Genomic DNA, 12,716 nt, shown 5'->3' with positions numbered 1-12,716 from the left:
GTGCCAAAAACTTGATGACGGGACATTGGAAGTCAATTTTTCTCGAAAACTAACTTCCCTTGGACGCGTTATGTGATGCATGTTCCTAAGATATGTGTTGATAGTCATGCTCGATGGTCATGCATTGGAATGAAAATTGCATTAACGAATGTATGTGATGACCAGGCGTCCTGCCACAAGTTTTCTTGCGGTGGAACCAAGTATAATTCCAACGCAAGTTTCTCGGGTAATCCGAGGTTGAACACAGGGACTTGTAGCTATATGTTTGCGGTGATGTGCATGTGATGGTTTAAATAAAAGAATGGAGGGGATGTTGCTAAGTTAATCCTACTCCTACTCCTATCTAACAGACAACACAATGTGAATATGCATGAAAGGTAGAGATACGACAAACCTTGACATGAAATAAATGTATGGGAAAATAGATAAAATACAGAGATGTTTTCATTGCAACCCTTAAGAGTGACTGCGAGGGCACCCTACTCAACGCAAGCCAATGCACTCATGCTACACTCATGCACGACAAATCATTTTCCAGTGGAAATGCGGTGCTCCGAAGTCTAGGACGCATGTGTTGAATGCAAAGTGTCCATAGAGCTTATTGCTAAGTCTCTACTCTTTTCCTATGCGATGATGCAAAATGCACACAATGCTTCGGTGACCGCACTCAATCGTATCCTATCTCTAGGATGCATGCGATGGGTTAATAACAAATAGTGCTCATTCCTAAGCGCCTATCTTTTGTATTATGTGTTCTAATCTGGCTCTCCCAAGCCTAGATTCTTCTTTAGACTACCCTTCTGAGTATCCCTAATGGACGAATGAAGCATACATACTACAAGACAATCGAATGAACTTGGTTGACGCAAGATTGTTACTATCCCTAATGAACAATGCAAACTTTGCTTAATGCGTCCAACCACTTACTCTCCCGAGCAATTGATTGTTGCTAACTTTACTCATAGACAAGTCATGCGTTAACCTATAGACAGGCGTTGCCGCAGCTCCACACTAAGCAAATAAGGTTTTCTCACACACTCACACAACGCTCTTGGTGGTTTGCTACATGCTTCATATCCCTAATCCACATGACTAAGTACGCAATACCCACACAATCCCACTAAGTGTTGAAATGAAAGTAATGATGCTAAGCAAGAAAATGGAGATGGAGTCGAAGGAACAGAGAAATACATTGAAAACAAATTGTATTAATTCCTTAATTCCAAAATGTCATACAATACAATATAAGAAAAGAAAGGAAGAGGAAATGACCGACTGGAAGCAAAGACTTGCTTCCAGCGGATGTGCATTAAGGGTGCCAGTGGTGCCATGGATGGGCAGAGAACTGACTCTCTCGAGATCTAGCTCCGGTCGAAGACTCCGGTCGTCACTCGGAATGGATGAAGGAGGTAAAGAACTCTCAGCCATCTTCTCACGCGTTTGTCTGGATTGCAAGGATCCGCCATAGGCTAACCCCAGGCAAAAACCTTAGATAAAATGAATTTCAACTCATCAGCTTCTATTTATAGAGCTTGAATCACCGACAGCATTAATTGGACTGCTCTGAGTCTGACGTTCGGCACGTTCATCCTTTCTAAACCTCAGCCACTAATGGCGTGGTAGGTGAAATGTCAACATCAGCTTTGGATTTTCTCGAGGTAGATGCGTTGATCTATTATTCCACCCACCTTGCGTTGATCCCATTAGTTTGCATTGTCGCGTAGCTGCAATCATTCAATGGCCACATTCGCTTAATACCGCAACTCTACATGATGATCGCAATTGCCTAACGAGCGCAACTCCCATGCGATGGACGCATACGGATGATTACCGCAACATCCATGCATTGATCGATCCGTTTGCCTTTGCGATGGAGTGTTTCTCCATATGCGATCATCTATGCGGTGGTCCGTTTTTCGCATTTGCGTTCATTTCCTGCATTAGCTACAAAGATAGAACATTGAACGCATAATTAACGCAAAATAACGAGTCAACTGGGATTCGACATGCTGATCGATGCAAACTCATATTCTCGTGAATTCCTATCATGATCGACGTATATTCTGCCTAATAACCTTCATAATTCTAAGTAAAAGGCCTAAGATGAAATGCATTTCTGCATATCATCACTGGGCCAATTTACCGTTTTGCCCTGTAGTTACATCTCACTCCTTAAGTACCATTGATTCCTCTAATGAACAATACAACATAGTCCAACTATGTGTGAACACCTCTCGGGTCAAGAAAAGGTGTGTGGTGCCACATCATTCATGTCTCATAATCAGCCTTTAAGGGAGCCATCTATCTACTTACCCTTGCCTTGGGGAAGAAGTGAATTCCATCTTGTGTAGCTGAGTTCTCAACTCTCAAATCAGACGAATTCCCAAAATGGCAGGTTTAAATCGGTGACCTGGCCACTCGCACCCATACAAATCAAATGACCGCCCTCAATAGTAGGAGTCCCCAACTCACTTAAGATTGAAGTCATGTTACCTATGGTCATCCTAGTGAAATGAAGTCTTTGTCATTAACGGTGTTATATAACGAGACGTTAACACTTCGTGGTCTGGTCTTATACAAACTCTTTGTATAGGATGCCCCCGCTCGCATGTCCCCAACACGAATGATCAGGATCAAACCATCTGTGGCAAGTCACAACACTTGTGACCATTCCACAAAGCTAGTCGCGTCCGTAGCATTACCAGGATAAAGTTTCCCTCCTATATCCATATACTACAGACCATTTTGGTTATCACTCAAAACATGATCCACTTGTATGTCACCACATACATGCTTGAGTCACATACAGATAACAAGGGATTTTGTGTCAAATAAAACAAATAACCAAGTATAACAACAAGATGTGATGTAAATATCATATATTAACAATCACAAGTGTTCGTATATACTATTTACAAACTACAGAACACAAGACTTTAGGGCATCAACCCCAACAATATAGACGATGCCCAATCGTTTAAAAAATGCTATGCAATCGTTTAGCAAAAGCTCCGCGATAGTTTAGCTAAAGGTCAATTGAGTGCACTATCGATCGTTCTCTTCAGCTATCGTTTAATGAATCTCATTCACTTGACAGCCACTGTGAGTCTTTCCGAGAATAGAAATCTCAATACAACAACTACTAAAATTAGAAAAACACTTTTTCCTTTTATCTCACGGTTAACATGAAACTACCAATAACCTCCCACTCAATTGGTTATTAGAGAAAAATAGATAATTATCCAATAATTAATATTATTATAAATATATATGATAACCAACTTACCATACTATATATATAACCTACAGTTTTAATATTTCATCTCATGAAACATATAATCATAGTTCTTTTTCTATTTCATGGTACTTAATATAAATCTCATTTACATTAACCCTCCACTTGATGTATCTCATACACCACACCGATCATATCATATATAATTGAATTACCTCTTGTCAATTTGAATATTTCAAATCAATACCAAGAACTGATTCTCAACTTGAATCCATTGAGCTACCAATGGGACCTTATGGACCTGTAGTTCGAAGCTCCAATGGTACGTGAATAACTAACTAAACTCTTTAGTCACGGGATCCACCATCTGTTAACTGTCAGGCACTCCACTAAAGACCGACAGCTAAACTCTCCTTACTACAGATATATTGTGTCCATATCAACCAATCAATAGTACGATAACCTTTCACAGATCACTCGTAAGTACAATTGGGCCAATAACCATTATGTCCCTGTAGTTACATCTAACTCCTTAAGTAACACTGATCCCTCTAATGAACATAAGTCATAGTCCTACTATAACTGAATCCTCTCTTCCAAAGAGAAACTATGGCCACTATGTTCAAGACTAAGAATCAACCTTTAAAGGAGTAATCTATCTACTTGCCCCTACTTCGGGGAAGGAGTGAATTCCATCTTGTGTAACTGAGTTCCCAGCTCCCAAATCATACAAGTCCCTAAAAAGGTAGGCATGTTGAGTTAGCAATCTGGCCACTCTCACCCATACAAATCAAAGGACCGCCCTCAAATGTAGGAGTTCCCAAAACACTCAGGATTGAGGTCATGTCACCTATGGTCATTTAGGTGAGATTTAAGTCTCCAGTATCAACGGCGTTATATACAGAGACGAATCATCTCGTAGTCTGGTCTTATACAAACTCTTTGTATAGGACACCCCTGCTCGCATGTCTCCACATGAATGGTCAGGATCTACCATTTGTAGTAGTTCACAACACTTGCAAACCTCTACAAAGTGGGTCATATCCGTAGTATCACAGGATCAGGTATCCCTCCTTAATCCTTATACTACAGACCTATTTAGGTTATCACTTAAGGCATGATCCACTTGTATATCTCATATACATGCTTAAGTTTGCAAACAATAACCATGGAACTTTGTTAATAGCATATGAGTAAATGCCAGATAAAATAACTCTTATTTTATTCATAACAATGTGTATAAATTACAAACTACGAAACTTCGGAAGAATTAGGACACCAATTTCAACAACCTCCCACCATATTCAAACTCCCAACACAATCAAAACAAACTTTCAATCATAATATATATATTCATTAACAATAACAATAACAAAATTAATATGTATATTCAATAACAATAACAATAACAAAATTAATATGTATATTCAAAACAATAAAAAAACAAATATTGGATTTTGATTTTGATATGCCACAAAAATAATTAAAGCACATATATTCAATAAATAAAATGACAAATGAAGTACTTACACTTTAGTTCAAGATTCAACTTTATTAATTAAATTCACTAAGTTGGCTATCAATGATAGACTTCTATAAGTGAATATTAATTGTTGAAAAAATCATCAAAGATTAAGCCATTAATGATAGAAAATATTAGTGGCTATCACTGATAGACTTTCATTAATGACTATCAATTTTGAAAGACTAACACTTAAAGTTATCAGTGGTTATTATTGAGAAAGTTTTATCATGATTATCAATAATAGACTTCTACAACTGATATCTACCTAAATTTGATGTCACTAATACATGAATATGACTGATATCTAACTAAGTTCAATCACTAATATCACTAATAGTTGTTATCATCAATACACAAATATTATGGTATACAAATATATTTGTCTCCTTCATTTTGGGTCACCTATGCCATTTTTTTAAGTTTATTTCTGATAGACATCATATTCTTAAAGTCCCATAAAAAGGGGAAAAAAAACTATTGGGGGCTTGTTTGATATCGTTCACATTTCTCATTTTTTGAGAAATAAAATTATCTAATAACTATTCTCATTTCTTATTTCAAACTTTAATGTTTCAAAAAATTGTACAAATTTGTGGACTAAAAAAAGTAGTTTCTTTCAAATCTATTTTTATTTGCTATTTATATTTAATGTTTCATTATAATAATCAAATTTGATAATTGACTTGTTGGGGTTAAGTCACTTATGAATTGAATACTTTCAAGTCTTAGGTACGAAATCAACTTCATAATTCTTATGAAAAAAAGAGAAGAAAAATCAGTTAAAGAAAAGAATTTTTAAAAAAAAAAAGAGAGAGAGAGAAGAAAGAGAAGAAGCAAAAATTGAAGAAATGAAAGAAAATTTTAAAAAAATAAAAAAGGAAGAAGCAAAAATCAAAAAAATAAAATAAAATAAAAATATATATCAAAAAAGGGAAGGGAAGAAGTAAAAATCGAAAAAATGAAAGAAAATAAAAATATATAAAAAAAAGGAAAGAAGTAAAAACTGGATATAGGAAAGAAAATTAAAAAAAAATGGAAGAAACAAAAACTGAAGAAAGGAAAGAAAGTTTAAAAGTAAACTAAATAAACAAAATTCGAAGAAAATAAAGAAAATAAAAATAAAATAAAAGAAAAAAAAAAGTGTGTAATAAGAAGACAAGAGAAGGCGAAATTGAAGATTAGAAAAAATTGAAAGCAAATATTTTAAAGAAAATATAATTTTAGATCTTTTCCTTATATAATATCTATAACAAATATCCTTGTAAATATTAGTTAAATAAAAAGGTGTGAGTTTCAGGTCCAATGCTAGTATTTAAAACATAAATCCCTTACAACTTGATGATGTCATGCATGATAATATATAGTAGTTTGAAATCATTAATCATGGCCCATTATTTTTAGGGCAAAACTTACTACATGCATGGCCCTCCTTTAATTTAAAATATATTATTTAAAACTACAGTTTTTTTTTTTTTCCTTTAAACCATAATTCACAAAAGTTTAACCATATCAAATAGTTTATTTTCAACTATTTTTAAAAAATCACATATAATCTATAGTTACCATGTACCAATATAGAAAATAACAGTAATATTTTGTTTTCAATCTGAACTATTTTCAAATATAGAAAAAAAAAATAGTCTCATTGTCTATCAAACACATTGATAGATAGTTATAGTTACAGATATAGATATAGAAAATCAGTGTCTATTATTAATAGATAATTATCAATGATAATAGTATATCAAAGTTTATTAGTGTATATCACAAATAGATAGTGACATTATGCTAGATTTGAAAATAATTCCAACAGTTTACCATTTAAGAGCCCGTTTGGATTGACTTGAAAAAAAAGTATTTAAAAAAAAAAACTCATTTTTATTTTGAATACTTTTGATAAAAACTGATTAAAATACACTTGAAAAACTATTTTGAGTAGTTGTCAAATACTCTAATTTCTTCCAAAATAACTTATTTTTAAAATTAAACACTTGAAAATGTATTCTAAATACACCATAAAACAATTACCCTTTCGAAGATGTAGGTTATTCTATCTTCAAACATTGATATTCATGTCATCCCCAAAATTTTTGCTCCAATGCTTTAAAAGGTATAATTGTTTTTTTCTTTGGATTCGAAAACTATTTTCATTGATGTTTAACGAATTATTCAATAGAAATTGGATGTGTTCAAGTAATTGATTGAAACATATTGTGAATTAGTGTGAAGATATGCTAGAGATTTAAAGGGCAATTTAAGGGCAGTTAACCTCCTCTCCAAAATAATAGTAACCCTCGACCCTACATTTGTTATTTTACCTTCTTGTTTTATGATATTTTGATATCCAACTTTATGATTTTTTTTTTCTTTTTCAAGTTGTGAGTTTTTGCTATATATGTTAGTTCACCTTCTTTGGTAGTTTTTGGTATATTATTAAGTAGCATCTTCACAAATAATAATAATAATAATAAATAAATAAAAAATAGTGCTTAATTGTTAATTAGAGGGTTTTATCTTTATTCATATATTAATTGATTTTTTCAATTACAATTTGGATAAGTCTATTTTGAATTTATATTTAAAAGAGAAGAAGAGAGAGAGTTGTTGAGATGAGGAAGAAAATCATTAGAATGGAGAAAAGTTAGAGAGATAATAAGGGAATGGGAGAAGAGAGATTTGAGAAAAATGAGAAATAGTGAAAAATGGAGGGAGAAGTTGAGAAAATAGGGAGCTATTATGTAAAAATTCATTTAATTTTAATTATAATTTTAAAAGTACAATAATTTATTCACCTTCCTCTTTCATATCCATGATCTCATAATTTTAAGTTATTTGTTCTAACCACATTAAATTTATGTTTATAGTAAAAAGTAATTATGAAAAAAACTAAGTTGAGAAAATTAGGGAGATAATTGATAAAAATATATTTAATCTTCTTAATTTTAATTTCAATCAAAGTATATATACAAACCATTCATCTTCATTTTCAAAATTACGTTCATAGAATATTATATATGTAACGAAATAGAATAACCATTTAAGGAAAAAATGAAAGGCAAGATAAATGCACTCAAAACAGATTTAAAATACAAGACAAAATAATGAAATTAATGGCTTTTTTTAGCTTTGATAGTTTATTTTTATTTTCGAGTTCAATAAACATTAGGGTTTGTGGAGGGAATTCGCAAGAAAATAATAATAATGTTTCAATATCATAATAATTATAAAATACATAGCTCAATATTAGAATATTGAGAAATTGTTCAAGAAGTCGAAAATGAAAAATCCAATTGAAAAAATGACCATTTTTTGAAATGTTTGATTAATGGCCAAAAACGTAATATGGTGGGCTCTATCTCCCTACCTACTTTTCCAATTTTGCCCCTTCCAAAGCTAACGCTCCCATCAATTACAAATGAGTATATCTCCCCACAATTTTAGCAAAATCCAGATTTTACTAAAAAGAAAAATACAATAATCAGAGTTTGAGTATATCCCTATAATTTTAGGGAAATCTAGAAAAGTTTCTAAACTTATTAAGGGAAGATTTTTTTGGGATTCAATTTTTAATGAGTAGAGATGATTTAAAAGATTAAATCTACAGAAGCTTTTTTAGTGGTTAATAGTGCTTGATTTGGATTGTAATACATTTCAATCTCAATTTTAATTTTCTTTTTTAATTCCAACTATAAAGTTGAAGATTATATCATATCTAATTTTCATTTCAATTTTTCCTTCTCTTCTTTCCCACACATTCCACTTTTACTATGCCTCTCCACAAATGCAATTATTGCTCTTTTCAGAGATGTAACTTGTTTTCGGTAGTGCAAGTGAGACTTTACAAAAGGCTTCACTTCACCATCTATAAAGTAACATATAATATACTGGTGGTGGATCTACGTATTCAGTATGGTACATTTCCTCTTATGGATTGAATTTTTCTTTTATATTTTGGTGACGTTATCGATTTGCAATGCTAAAAAAGTTACTGATAGAAAAAGATCTAAATTCTCGATTTTTTAAAGTCTTCCACAGATGTTTACTCTCAACCTCCTATTTTTCTAGGTATAGTTATTTCTCTGAATTAATATAGATTATTTTAGCACTTAAGTTGAAGGTATTTATGTGACCTTTTTTAGTACATCTTATTTACATGATTCAAATAGATAATTAAGGTATTTGCATGGGTATGAAATTGCAACATTATTTTTTTTAGTATAAGGTATTTTTTTTTAGATTGGTGGGAATTTAATCATCACCTACTTCTCGTCTATTTTCATTGAAGGTTGTGCCAAATCTTCCGTGTATTTTTTTTTTCCTTAAAAGCATTGTAAACATTATTTTTTTAGTTTGTTAAAATGTGTTTTCCTAGATTTTTTTTTTTTTTTTGGTTTGTTTAGATTTTATTAGATACTATTTTTAGTTTATTAGATTTATTTTAAAATTATATGACTATAGGAATAAATCCATCCATTTTTAAATTAATAAAAAAAAAAATAGTAGATTTAATCATTTGACCATTTTCTCAAACTAAAATGGCTTTGGTCATTACTTAAAAGCAACCTTCTATTCTGGCCATCTAGAATATTAGGGCTATATATGTGGTAAGCACTAAGAAAACAGGTTGAAGGCCAATGAGTTGGCCCAGTTGATAGGCCCAGCCCAGCGATAGGGATGGGCCTCATAAAAAAAGAGAGGGATGCACGCGGCCACGTGGCAGACATGCAGAAATCCGTCAGATTCCCCGACAATTTTACAATTAAAAAATAAGATCCTCCACCTTAATTCGCTCGAGCTTACCGGGCACTTCAATTAAATTATCCGCACGTCTCCAAGACATCAAACGCTTGGTTCTTTTTTTTCAAATATAAAATTTATAAATATCTTTTTTTTTTTCTTTTCATAATAAATAAATCAATACATAAATATCTTTGAAGGTATAAAATTGATTTTTTTAAACGTATATTTAGATAATAAATAAATATAGTTTACTTTTCTTTAGATCCTTAAAAATGGTTCTGTTTCATTAACGTGAGTATAATTAAACTAGTCCTGAAATATATACTCAATTAAAAAATTGGAGATTCAAATCTTGATAAAATAATAATAAAATATTATTCTATTTGAATTATATTTGAGTTTCACATAGTTTGTCGTTCCAATTCATTTAACAAAGTCATGAATATTAGTAGCGGATTAAAGTAGATTTTGTTATACTAGAATACAAAAACGTGTGTGGCACGTATCAGGCCTTTTTTTCTTTTGAAATTATGTATACATATAGAAATAAATAAAATAATATTAAATTAAGAAACAATAATTTCAAAGACAACATAATATAATGATTAAAGAAAATATTAGTTTATTAAACTATTACATTTTTTTAGTACAATAATTGTGGAGATGGAATATCAAACTTCCGATCTCAGGAAAGAGAGTGCATGTTAATTAACATCTGAGATGCTCTCACTTAGGTTAATAAATGATTACCTCATTATACGCAATTTTTTTAGAAAAAGTTTACAACATTTCAATTTAACAAAAGTTTTGTTGTTTTCACTGAGAACGTCTTGAAAGTGCAACTTTCAATTATCTATATGAGAAGACATGTTAAAGATATATGAGAAGACATGTTGTTGAAGATAAATTCCGACGTATAGTATTGTTTGTCCTTGAGCCTTTGTTAATGATTATTGCAAAATCGATTCACACTTAAAACTATATAAAAAATATATATAAATTACACAAATCCAAATTTAAGTCTTACTTACAATGGTGTGGAGTCAATAGTGAGCATTGAAATTGACAAAAATATATATGGTTGTCTTTGTCAAACTACAATATGGATTTTGTAAATATTCATTAAAAGAGTAAAACATGAGGAAAAGAATATTGCATTGTGAAAACATTTTAAGTAACTTTATAAAATTATAAATAAGAAATGTAGGGTTACCTTTTCAATTACAGTGACTTTCAACACCTTTAAAGCTTCTCCATTTTTAGTATGATTCAATTTTCAACTTGCTTTGAAATTCCAAGTATTTTTTAAAAGATTCCAAATATTGTATTAGCATGTTCACCATCAATCCTGCAAATTAACCACAATGTATTAATAACAATAAAACTTAAATAAACTATGATAAATCTAAAATTTGTTTAAGACATGATTTAAAAAAAAAAAAAAAAAAAATCAAGGATTGACATATATATGACAACAAATGAATCAACTTGGCATAGATATCGAAAAATGATTTACTTACCAAATGCATAGAACTATTTATAAGAAATGCAAAATGCTATAATGGATATGTTACCTTTTTAGCCATGATGATGATGATGGAATTTGAAAAGAGTAATAAACATTATTTATTATAATTTAGATATTTGTAACTATTATTTTTAATTTTTTGAAGACAGACTTTTAAACTCATTTATTCTCAAAAATTGAAAATTGCTCCTAAATGTTTAAATGTTTAACCTTTAAATAAACAATACTAATTAATTGGTGAAGGTTAAAGATGCCTACATGCCCATATCTTACCATCTAATCACCTATGCACGTATCACATTTTTTTTAACATTTAAATAAACAATGGAGATTTGTTGGGAATTAATTTATGGACGCGTTTCTGTTTTATTTTATTTATTAAGGACGGATGGGATTTGAACATGAAATTATGCGTTAGACATAACTGATGCGTTTGCTCCCATGCGTCTGAGGTCATGCGTCGGAATGATGATGCGTTAATCTTAGCATGCAATAATCGCACGTTCCCATCACAAGTTTTCTTACAGTTGCGCCAAGTATAACACAAATGCAAGTTTCTCGGGTAATCCGAGGTCGAACACGGGGACTTGTCACTCAATAATATTTGTGAGGTGATGCGTTTGAGGCGATAAATAAGAATAAAAGTATAGCGAAGAAGGTTTAAAATGATTTACACACTACTCTACTCCTAACTAAACAGATTGAGCAATAAAAGACTTGCAATTAGAATAGGTAGAGACACAACAACCATTGACGCATAGTAATGTTTACTATCTTAAATCGCCCGAGTAATCTCAACTCGTTGCACTAACGCATCACACCTCTAGGTGGTCAGCCACATGACTATATCTCTATAGTGCATGGTTGCGTCAAGCATAAGATTGTGCCTATCTCTAGGAACAATACGAACCTTGCTTAGTGCGTTCCATCCCTTATCTTCTCAGGTAGTTAGACGCGACTACTTAACTTATAGACAAGTAATGCAACATCCCATAGACAGGCGTTGCCACAGCCTTTCACCAAGCAAAGAGGATTAACTCACTATACTCACACAACACACACCTCTCGGTGGGTTGCTACATGCGTCCTATCTCTAGGCTACACGATTAAGCATGTGATTGACTTTGATAAATAAATGTTGAAGATAAACTATGATAGAGATGAAGATGATGAAGAAGACGGTAATGAAGGAGTTAAAATTTGCATTGATCACAAAATATCTTAATATCTCAAGCTAAAATGTAATACAATACAGAGATTAGAAGGGAGATGAAGGACTCTGCGTCAAGGCTGCCGGTGGTGCCATGGTTGAATGGTGGAGATGTCTCTCTCGAGCTCTATCCCCGGCGAATGCTCCGATTGCCACTTGGTCTGGGTTATGGAAATGAAGAATTCTCACTGGAAATCTCTTTCAAGCTCTCATCTGTGATCATAAACTTCTACCTTGAGTCAAAAGCTCGGATGTCTCAAAATGAAGGTCTCAAGGGCTATTTATAGAACTTGGACGCCGACAGTTGTAATGATGAAGGTATGGCTCACTGCTGCTTTTGTCGCAGTATGGGCATTGTCACATCACCTTATCTTGTTGATACTCCCAAGGTATGCGTCCGAGCTTAATTTAGCTAAAGTTATCAACGCATTCTACCCATCTTGCAATCTTCTATTATGGCTGTCACTCCGTGGCCGCA

The sequence above is a fragment of the Benincasa hispida genome, chromosome 7 (genome assembly GCF_027475165.1).
Source record: "Benincasa hispida cultivar pf3 chromosome 7, pf3_genome.v1.1, whole genome shotgun sequence".
Taxonomy (NCBI): domain Eukaryota; kingdom Viridiplantae; phylum Streptophyta; class Magnoliopsida; order Cucurbitales; family Cucurbitaceae; genus Benincasa; species Benincasa hispida.
The sequence above is the reverse complement of the archived record's forward strand: the minus strand, read 5'-3'. Positions refer to the sequence as shown.